The sequence below is a fragment of the Saccopteryx leptura genome, chromosome 9 (assembly GCF_036850995.1).
Source record: "Saccopteryx leptura isolate mSacLep1 chromosome 9, mSacLep1_pri_phased_curated, whole genome shotgun sequence".
NCBI classification, from domain to species: Eukaryota; Metazoa; Chordata; class Mammalia; order Chiroptera; family Emballonuridae; genus Saccopteryx; species Saccopteryx leptura.
The window spans coordinates 48,104,081-48,115,838 of record NC_089511.1 but is presented as its reverse complement, the minus strand read 5'-3'; the positions used below and the strand labels follow the sequence as shown (position 1 = coordinate 48,115,838).

The window sequence follows — 11,758 nt, the reverse complement described above, 5'->3', positions numbered from 1 at the left end:
GAAACTGCTAAAACCTTTAAGATATTTACAGCACTTGGCGCTCATGACTTCATCATGTTCCCAGAAGCCTCTTTTGCCGAAGATCAAGCACTCTGGAAAGTTAGAAATAGTAACACAAGAAACATCCCAGCTGTTTGTTCCATCAGTGAGGATTCGTTTAAACTAGAAAACCCAAGTATCCCCACCTTCTTTTTCTCCCATTTTCTACATCCTATCATCCATGCTGGTCAACGGAAGTCATTAATATTTTTTCTTTGTCCCCTTATCAACTTATTCAGACCACTCTTCTAGACAGAATCCTCCGAGCTGCTGGTCAGTCAGTGTGAAGCATCACCCTACTTGAATCTGTTCTCCAAATTCCTACCAGATCAGTCTTTCTAAACATAACGCAGATTATTTTGCCCCTGTGGTCACAAATCCTCAATAATTCTTCACTACTTTTTGAAGAAGGGCTTTGAGTTAAACTCATTCTATGACCATCGACCCCTCCTCCACCAGTAGATACTGTACATCCTCACTTATCGTCAATGGGTCCTTGGAACTTGGACTTCAAGTGAATCCACGTATATACCAAAACCACTTTTTCCCACGGGCTAATGTAAACAGAGTTAAGTTCCTACGAAAATCTCTAGTCACAAAAACATCATCAAACTTCTAAATAGACCCAAAGTACCTCTACTATTAAACACTGAAATAGTAAATGTGAACTATACAGACATCTAAGAAGGATGGTAAGGCGCGGCTGAGGGCCACCGCCAGCACTACGCCAGGCGGAGGCCGCAGGGCCCAGAGTCCGGGGCGATGCTCCTTCCCTGGGCCGGCGCCCGGGCGGCAGCGGGAGTGGCAGCGCCGCCTTTGCCCCAGACGCTCCCCGCACACCGCCCGCTCCGGCCGCCGGTGCGTCCCCGCGCCCGCGGGCTCCCCCGCGCGGAGGCTGCAGCGGCCAGGCTTGGGGCAGGCGGAGGAGCGGCCGGCGGCTGCGATGGGACGTCTGGGGAATCGCTGCTAGATGCAGTGCTGCCCTCGGCTCCGCGGGGAAGCCAGGTGGAGGAACCAAATATATATTCAGAACATGCTCAAGAGGTGAGCCTTAACCTATAGAGTTTGGAAAGCTAGGATGAAGGGGAAAGCCAGGAAGCAGTCCTAGGTCTCGTACTGAAGAAGAACTCGATGACTTAAGAGAGAGGCATTATGATTCTGTTGCTGAAAAGCAGAAAGCTCTTGATATGAGAATTTGACAACAGGTAGCGATTGGGAGAGAGGCGGCTGCTCCGAGGGCAGCAGCTTTGCACACCGCACAGGGGAGGCAGCCAGCAGAGGCTCTGGCGGGCGAAAGCCAAGCCCTGTGCCTGGGCGCTGTCCTCCAGCAGTGCAGAATGTCCGAGTCCAAGACCAGAAGATGGCTTTGAATCTTGTTTGAGAAATATAAAGTCATAAGATACCACAGTTTTGACACCAAATACATTAAACAGTTGTGACTTAATGACCAAAGCTAAATCAACTCGTGGAAACGATGCCAGCACATCTTTAGACCCAGAGCAGCGATTGGTAGCCTTTTTCATCTCATGGCACACATAAACTATGTATGTATAATTGCTAAGATTCTGTGACACATCAAAAAATATATTTTTGCTGAGCTGATGAAGAAAATTGGTACAATTTTGATTCATTCACACCAGACTGCTATTATTGTGTTGACTATTGTCATTTTCTTATTTGACAACCTATCCCACTTTTAGGAATATACCCCAAGAACACCATAGACCTACTCCAAAAGGAGAAATGCACCCCCATGTTTATGGCAGCATTGTTCACAACAGCGAAGATCTGGAAACAGCCCAAGTGTCCGTCAGAGGACGAGTGGATTAAAAAGCTTTGGTACATATATACTATGGAATACTACTCAGCCATAAGAAATGATGACATCGGATCATTTACAATAACATGGATGGACCTTGATAACATTATACAGAGTGAAATAAATAAATCAGAAAAAACTAAGAACTATATGAATCTATACATAGATGGGACATAAAAATGAGACTCAGAGGCATGGACAAGAGTGTGATGGTAACGGGGGTGGGGGTGGGAAGGATGGGGCAGGAAGGAGAGAGGAGGGGGTGGGGGGAAGGGAGGGGCACAAAGAAAACCAGATAGAAGGTGATGGAAGACAATTTGACTTTGGGTGAGGGGTATGCAGCATAATCAAATGTCAAAATAATCTGGAGATGTTTTCTCTCAATATATGTACCCTGATTTATCAATGTCACTGCATTAAATTTAAAAATAAGTAAATAAATTATTTGACAACCTATAGAAAAAAAGAGGTCAGTGCCCCTGACTAAGCAGTCAGGTATTGCATGTTTTAAAAAGTCTTGCAGCATGTGGTTGAAAATTGCTGATCTAGAGGAGGAAAATGAAGAAGGGCTGAATCAAATGTGCCCAATGAGAGAGTGTCCTAAGATAACGACGTCCTCCAGGCAGCACCCAGGAGAAACCAGGGAGTCTTCCTGCCTCAGCCTCTGATGACTCCAAGGGCCCAGAGTGGGAGAGCGGTTTCATGTGCCCACATGGGTGATCATGGCAATTCTCAGTGTTCGGGTTTTGTAAATCCTGTACTAGAACTGTCTGATGCTGACATGAAGCCGTCTGATGGAGAGCAACGTAAACAGAGGGGAGACTTTTGTGACCCTGCTTAGCAAGTATGATCAAATGCTAAAAACCAATTAGAATGTATAAATGTTGTGCTGAGCCTTTTCATAGGGGACTAGAAATCATGTTGTAAATGCTATTAGAAAGGACTAGAAATCTGAATTGATTCAGAATTAATTTCATCACCTGCCTTCTGTTTTCAAAAACAATTTCATGGCTCTGTCATGTTATCAATTAAATTTATTTTAACCACTTTAGAGAATTCCTGTTTACTATTTGTAGATTTTCATTTTTAAGTAATTTTATTGGTTTTACTTAGAATGTTTTTATAAGCTTATTTCAGTTGCTAACTGAAAATATCAGGCATTTTGTGTTAATGCTCAGCAGACTTGAGAAAGCCTGAGGACCAACTTTCAGATTTAGAACAATGTTCCATTTCCAGCATTAATTATTATCTAGCAGTAAGCACAATTAACTTTAGTAGATGACCCTAAAGAAATTCTCAGCTATCATTTTCTTTCTATACCTATTGCATATGCAAATGTTGATTCAATCTGAAACAAAGGATATGATATATAATATGATATGATATGATATGATAAAATAAGATAAGCTTTCATAGTTTGGACACAAATTTGGTAGTCAAAAATAATACTGAAAAATATAAATATATAAATGCTTAGGTTTTTCACTTCCTTTTACATGCATTATAAATGAATATCAACTTTTATTGATATATTAAATTTCTAGGTATCACTTTTTAAAATTTTATATTTCCAATGACTGGTCTGGGAAAGATTTCACACAGAACATATGTCCTGTGCATGATTCAGTAAGAAAGAAAAATCTTAAAAAATAATATGGATATTTCAAAGTAAATAAAAAACCCTTTTTGGTTTGAAAGGATCTGTAGATTTTTATCAAGCTTTCCTTTGCCACATAATACAAGAGGCATTAATAGGATAGAACTAAGTGTATCCAGATATAGAACTACTTTTTGTGATATGCAGTGAACTCTTCTTTAAAGTTTAGGTGTCAAGACACTCTCGAATTGCTTATCTTGATTTTGCTGAGGATTGATATGATTTCAGTAAGCAAGCTCTATTGATTTTTTCTTCTTTTTCTTGCAACAATGACAATGCATATTCTCAAAATTATAGGAAGGTCCAGATATAAATAGTAACTTAAAGTTCTTGCTGTACTTAAAAATAAAATTATGTGGTTCTTTCAATATTTGAACTGCTAAGCAATGACATCTATAGTGTCATCTTTACCTCTTAGAAATAAATATGACACTTTCAATATGTGAACATATCAGGTAATATTATTATTTATGTCTGTCTTATCATAATTTAAATTGTAGCTATGTCATAAAAATATTTTAAATATAATCTATTCACACTGCCTATGCTATGCTTTTCACAGGTTGTATACGTCAGATGTATATTTTTGGTTTGTCATAAGCCACTATTGTAGTTGTTTTTGGCCTTCCATTCATAAAGAATTGGTTGAAGGCATGATAACTTTTCAAGGATTGTAAATAAAGACAGTTTTTATTTAAAAGCTATAAAATATGATAAAAAGGTGAAAACAAGTAAGATAGTTGTTTTCCAACCCAGTTATTCCAGTTCAGAATGTTGGGGGCCAGATCTTCTCCTGGCAGCTCAGACAAGACCCAGCCCCAGAAGGATGCACTTCCACTGCAGACCACACACACACACACACACACACACACACACACACGGACACACACGGACACTTACCAATAAAGAGTATCTACATCAATTAGTTGAAATTATTTTTCTGCATAGAAGACTGTCTCTTCTTCCCTATTTATTCATTTCTTCCTTCCTTTGTTTATACTTGTGTGAGCTGTGCATGGTAATTTTCTTCCAAATGGTAGGGTATGGAAATAAATGAGTACCTTTATGTTGGAGAAACTGGGAAAAACCTATCTCAGCCAAGTGATGAGCTGAACATCAAACTCAGTAAGCATATTGATAGTATGTAATCTTCATATCATGTGATAAAAATGGTACTTTACCTATGTGATCTTCATTTCCCAACTCATAATTCCCATTTGATCATGAGACAACATCAGACAAATCCCAATTATGAAGCATCTTACAAAATACTTGACTAGTACTCAGCACTGTCATGGTCATCAAAGAAACAAGGGAATTCTGAGACCTGCCACAGCCAAGAAGAGCCAGTGGAGACATGATCCAATGTAATGTGGTATTCCATCCAGGATTCCACCCAGGAACAGAATAAAGACATTAGGGACATGACTCAATGTAATGTGGTATTCCATCAAGAATTCCACCCAGGAACAGAATAAAGACATTAGGTAAAAACTAAAAAAAATCTCAGTGAAGTGTGGACTTTAGTTAACAATAATGTCTGAATATTAATTCATTAACATTGTCTCAATATTTCTGTAAATTTAAAGAATAAAATCTATCTTTAAAAAAACCCACAGGTTTTATTGTCCTCCAAACATGAAAACGGCAACATTTCCATCAATTGTTGTGATGGAATTTTGGGGTCCAGGTCCACTGCTCAAATAAGAAGCAAGCTTATGTGCTATGACCTGAGAGTGATTCCTACAGATTCCCTTACCCTAAACTATTATGCAGTGAGCCAGCCACTTTATTTCCTGAGTTCCTAAAAAGCTTTTAGGACTGAACTTTCAATATATATGCCTTCTTGAGGATCTATGCCTTATGTGTCTGGAAGCTTCAGGCAGGCGTCCCCAAACTACGGCCCGTGGGCCACATGCGGGCCCCCTGAGGCCATTTATCTGGCCCCGCTGCACTTCTGGAAGGAGCACCTCTTTCATTGGTGGTCAGTGAGAGGAGCACTGTATGTGGCAGCCCTCCAACGGTCTGAGGGACAGTGAACTGGCCCCCTGTGTAAAAAGCTTGGGTACCCCTGCTTCAGAGAAAGGTACAAAAGATGGACAGCAAAAAGTGTGAAATTATACTATTGCTTCCGTTTGTTATTTGGGTAGAACATTTTACCTATATAGCAATTTGATTTTGTTAAACTGAAGTTAGAGCTTTGCCTTCCTTTTTTATTTTTTTTATTTTTATATTTTTTCGAAGCTGGAAATGGGGAGGCAGTCAGACAGACTCCCGCATGCACCCAACTGGGATCCACCCGGCATGCCCACCAGGAGGCGATGCTCTGCCCATCTTGGGGCGTCGCTCTGCCTCAATCAGAGCCATTCTAGTGCCTGAGGCAGAGGCCACAGAGCCATCCTCAGCGCCCGGGCAAACTTTGCTCCAGTGAAGCCTTGGCTGCAGGAGGGGAAGAGAGAGAGAGAGAGAGGAAGGAGAGGGGGAGGGGTGGAGAAGCAGATGGGTGCTTCTCCTGTGTGCCCTGGCCAGGAATCGAACCTGGGACTCCTGCACACCAGGCCGACGCTCTACCACTGAGCCAACCAGCCAAGGCCGCCTTCCTTTTTACAGTAAAACAATTTTGTCAAGTTGAGAGATTAGCTTGGCAGTCCAAGCTAATCTTGTTGGCCTTTCTCCTTCTTCCTGGGTTGGATTTGTTATTCAAGGATTTGTGTTATATGTTGATGCTGGACTTTAGGTTGTAATGGTGATTATGTTACTGGTGCCAAGAATTTGGAAATACTATAACTCTAGGCAAAAAGTTTGTTTTTATCTTGAAAACAAAAATACTATATATATTATATATTGTATATTAAAGAAAATATAATACTATATATTATATATTGTATATATCTGATACATAGAAATATAATACATTATAGAATACAACATTACAATAAAATATCCATGTACTTACTATCCCAGTGTAACAAATATCAGCAGTTTGTCATACGTGTTTCAGCTATTTTAATAAAAGAAAATGTTAAATATGTCACTACAAAAATACGCAAAAAAATTGCATTCTAAGAATTTTTCACTGTACTTTGAATCAAGTAGGAAGTTAAGAAGACTAAAAGTTATAGTTCAAAGCTCTGAGAAATAAGATATTAATAGAAATCTGTACTCTTAAGAGGAGGGGAAAATATCACGAGTTTCCTCTTATAGTGCCAAGAAGTAATTTAGTTAAAAAAATATGGGAAGATTAAACCACACCTTGAGTCCATGTTTCCTGGAAAAATACAATCACATACACACAGAGGCACTAATTTGCCCCAGTGTTTCTTCTTCCTGGAATTTCCAAAATCATTAAGAGGCCAAATTTACTTTGCTTCTGATTTCTTTGGCTCTTCCTATCTAAACAACCATCACCCCGTCATTTACTATCCTATTCCCTGATTTAAACAGTTGAGTGGTCATAACTGCATAGTGCTCTTAGGTCTTATCACTGATCACTTTATAATTTCATATCTTATCCCCCCCCCAACTGGTTGTAAATTCTTTAATAAGACCTTGGGTGTTGGTATGATTTTAAAGACCAGAGCTCAGTGAATTGAAAAGTTGTGTCCACTGTAAATTTTCAGTAAATACATGTTGCTTGTTTGCATAAACTGGTGTTTTTAATGTATGTAATTAATGATTTGATTGTATTTCTCAACCTCCTGTGTTAACTCAGAGTAAATGTCTTGCATTCTTGAGTCCATCACTAAATTTTATTAATTTTTAAAATCCAGTCTCAAGTCCATAGTCTTTCAGGCCTTCTAAACTACAGACATTGGCATTTTTAAAATTTTTATTTTTTAAAAGATTTTACTTATTCATCTTAGAAAGGAGAGAGAGAGTGACGAGAGAGACAGAAAGGGGGAAGGATCAAGAAGCATCAACTCCCATATGTGCCTTGGCTAGGCAAGCCCAGGATTTCAAACTGGCGACCTCAGCGTTCCAGGTCGACACTTCCACTGCACCACCACAGGTCAGAATAATGTTGGCATTTTTAATCCATACACTGCACTTGGAAAGTTTAGAAATAACTCTTGTATTTTCCTTTATGTAGTGCATTGTGTTTACATTTGAGTTACATTGTAACTTATATTTTTCACATTTGTACCTTTTGTAACGATACTACAGGGTGAGGCAAAAGTAGGTTTACAGTTGTTCATATGGAAAATACTATAATAATTAATAAATAATACAAGGATAAACTGTGTTTCACATACTCACAACTGTCAACCTACTTGTGCCCCACCCTGGGTGGGCACTTTGACAGTGGAGATCACAGGAAGTCTGCATCTTGATGTCAGAGGCCCTCTACTGACGGGGTTAAAAGACCCTGATGTCATAAATATTTCTGAAATAAATTAATAATTAACTTACACCCTCCTAGTCTCAGTTTCTTTGTCTATTAAACAGGTGTAATTATACTTAACCTAGAGGAATATCATGAGGACCAAAAGACACAATGTGTTAAATGTAATCATATATAAAATAAAATGTTTACTTCAGGACAGACCTTTGGCATGTGCCTGCCTTGTTGTTTCTCCCAGGTTTAGGGTTTTCTTTTCTTTTAAAATTTATTGTGCTGGCCCTGGCCGGTTGGCTCAGCGGTAGAGCGTCGGCCTGGCATGCGGGGGACCCGGGTTCAATTCCCGACCAGGGCACATAGGAGAAGCTCCCATTTGCTTCTCCACCCCCCCCCCTTCCTCTCTGTCTCTCTCTTCCCCTCTCGCAGCCAAGGCTCCATTGGAGCAAAGATGGCCCGGGCACTGGGGATGGCTCCTTGGCCTCTGCCCCAGGCGCTAGAGTGGCTCTGGTCGCGGCAGAGCGACGCCCCGGAGGGGCAGAGCGTCGCCCCCTGGTGGGCGTGCCGGGTGGATCCCGGTCGGGCGCATGCGGGAGTCTGTCTGTCTCTCCCCGTTTCCAGCTTCAGAAAAAAAAAAAATAATAATAAATAAATAAATAAATAAAATTTATTGTGCTAACGTGGTTTCAATTGTCCCACTCAATATAACACCATCTGCCCACCCCACCATGCAGTGTTTTCATTTGGATTCTCAAGACATTGTTCTTTTTGCCTTTGAAGGAAAATAAGCCCAGTTCATCTATGGCTTCCCTCCCTGTACCTCATTTATTTCCTTCATGGCACTTATTGTGCTGCATATTTTTTGGTGTTCTCACCACTTTATTGTCTAGACATCCAAGCTCATTTTGTATTGTTCATGTCTATGACCCACATGCACCTTTCACTGAGCATTACAACCCATCTGGACCTTCTTCTGATTATCATATTTGAGCTACATCACTTAGGCTGTGGTCCTGAGTCACTTGCATTAGTCACCTCAGGACACCAGGAAACAGCCTCAGCTCCCATTTCATCCTAATGGTTAGATAAAGAGAATGAACTATCCCCTCCTTTGAGGGTATTGGAGAAACACTGGCAGGAATAGATGGGAAATTCCTCTGTGGGCTGGGAAGTACATTGGTTCCTTAGGGAGGTCTAGGAACTTCAGGACAAAAGAAAACACCCTCATTTTTTTAAAAAGACCTTTTAAAGCAAGAGTTTTTTAATATTTGAGTGCATAAAAATAACTGCATGCATAAAAATCGCAGAAAGAGTTTGTTAAAAATGCAGATTCCCCAGGTCCCACCTGCTTGGAGACTAATTTGGTATAATGCAGGAATCTACATTTAAAAGTCATGATTCTCCTCCTCCCCACTATGTTGGCGCAGATGTTCCTCTGGCCTTAATTCAGGAAGGATTGTTAGGCTACCAGGAAGGCTTTCCTCTGAATTGGTCAGCACCTTCCTTGGCAGAGCCAGGACAGTCCAGAGCCACATATCATATTGACTGGGCTGGTAAGATGATACCTTTACTGTTTTGGCAACATGATTTCTAGTAGAATCAGAAACAATAAATAGAATTAGTCAGTTAAATCCTTGACAGTTTAAAACAGGGGTCAGGAACCTATGGCTTGTGAGCCAGATGTGGCTCTTTTGATGGCTGCATCTGGCTCGCAGACAAATCTTTAATAAAAAAATAATAACATTAAAAATATAAAACATTCTCATGTATTACAATCCATTCATTTCCTACCGCTCATGTTCATGGTTGCGGGTGGCTGGAGCCAATCACAGCTGTCCTCCGGAACAACACCAAATTTTTATTGGATAATGCGTAATGTACACGGGCTGTTGTATGGCTCTCAAGGAATTACATTTTAAAATATGTGGCGTTCATGGCTCTCTCAGCCAAAAAGGTTCCCGAAGACTGGTTTAAAAGATGAAATCATCATTCTTTCTTTGGGGTTGAGCGACCATGCAATGAGCATGTAGTGAGGGGCAGTACTGTGAACTCCAAACAACATACTCATCAACTAGAGCTCTGCTTTACTTTGGTGCAACTTTGGGGGGAAAATATAAAAGATGAACTCAAGATCCCAAAATTCTGTCTAGTTCTAGATGACACACTTTTAGAGTGTTCCAGAATAGGTCCATGAAAAGAAGATCAAGATGGTGAAGGATTGATTGCCTGGCCAGATAGCTTGGTTGGTTAGAGCGTCATCCCAAAGCACAGAGGTTGTCAGTTCTATACTGGTCAGGGCACACACAGGAACAAAATGCTTTCTCTCTCTCTCTCTCTCTCTCTCTCTCTCTCTCCCTTCCTCTCTTGCTAAAATCAATACATAAAATAAATTTTAAAAAGTAAAACAAAAAGATGGTGAAGGACTTAAAAACCATGGTGTATCAGAGTGGTTGAAAGATCTGAAGGTCATGTCTTCACAGAGCTGCAGCAATCGCAGTCATAATTCCGGGCAGGCGAAGGAACATGCACTCTGTGTGGCATCAGGAGGCACAATGTATTTATCCCTGCAGAACTGGATCCTGTTCTGTATCCCACCACTGATTGCATTCAACTCAATGATTTGTCTCACAAAGATCGATGTGATCACAAGGACATGAATTATAGCATAAATACATGTAAACGATGATAAAAAATTTAGTTAAGTCTTTGAAACTGAAAACAATATACTCTGTAGTAATTTCAAATTTTCCTTGTGCTTTCCTCATTTTATATCCAGGTCTTCTTTGCTCACTCAGTTTCCACTCAAAGTATTTTTCTTCTTACTTCTCTACCTGGTGTTTGAATTCCTCTTTTTCTTTTCTTTTCTTTTCTTTTCTTTTCTTTTTCTTCTTCTTCTTCTTCTTCTTCTTCTTCTTCTTCTTCTTCTTCTTCTTCTTCTTCTTCTTTAAAGAGAGAGTATGAGAGAGGAACAGACAGGGACAGACAAACTGGAAGGGAGAGTTGAGAAGCATCAATTCTTTGTTGCAGCTCCTTAGTTATTCATTGATTGCTTTCTCATACGTGCCTTGGCCAGGGGGCTCCAGCTGAGCTAACGACCCCTCCCTTGCTCAAGCCAGTGACCTTGAGCTCAAGCCAGCAACTTTGGGCTTCAAGCCAGGGCCTTTGGGCTCAAGCCCCCAACCATGGGGTCATGTCTATAATCCCATACTCAAGCTGGTGACCTCAGGGTTTTGAACCTGGGTTCTCAGCATCCCAGGTTGATGCTCTATCCATTGCACCACCACCTGGTCAGGTTGGTTTATCCTTAAAGTCAGGCAACTCCTCTAGGAAGCCCCCCTTGATTTCTAGGCAGAGCTGTTGTGATTCTGCCTGTTTTATGGATGAGGCACTAACTATCCTTCTGCTCCTGGCTGTCTTTTCAAGGATGTTTATAAGGAAATCAGCCTTGCAAGATGGATATAATGGCTCCCTCTGAAGGGCATGGCAAATTTGTTTTCTGTGTAGTGTGAGAGATTCAGCTCCCTAAACTCAGGGACTTCAGCTAGGAAGCAAGGCCACTGCTGGTGCAGCCTCCCCTTGGCTCCCTTTGTGTTACCCTTATGGGCGTTACTTGGTAACAGGAAGTGATGCAAACATGATGCTTATGTTTGTGTCATGAGTAATAGAGTTCTTTGTCATTGATCCAAGAGTATGGGGTCTTCTGCCAGTTTCTATGCAACTCTGTTAGTCAAATTCATTGGCTTACAAGGAGGGTAAAATCTCCCTGATGACTTATTTTATTGTAATATTATTCATCTCATATTAAAATTATCATCTCATCCTGTGATAGCTTTAAGGGAAATGTGACTGTTTCAGATTCATTTTTGCTTTTTCATTATCTTGCACATGGCAAGCACTTTTATTAGAG

General features: G+C 40.5%; 1 pseudogene; it reads left to right on the top strand.

Annotated features, from left to right (window-relative positions):
• Positions 1-472: 472 nt before the first annotated feature.
• On the top strand, positions 473-2,699 carry LOC136381498 (AP-1 complex-associated regulatory protein pseudogene; annotated as a pseudogene).
• The last annotated feature ends 9,059 nt before the right edge of the window (positions 2,700-11,758 follow it).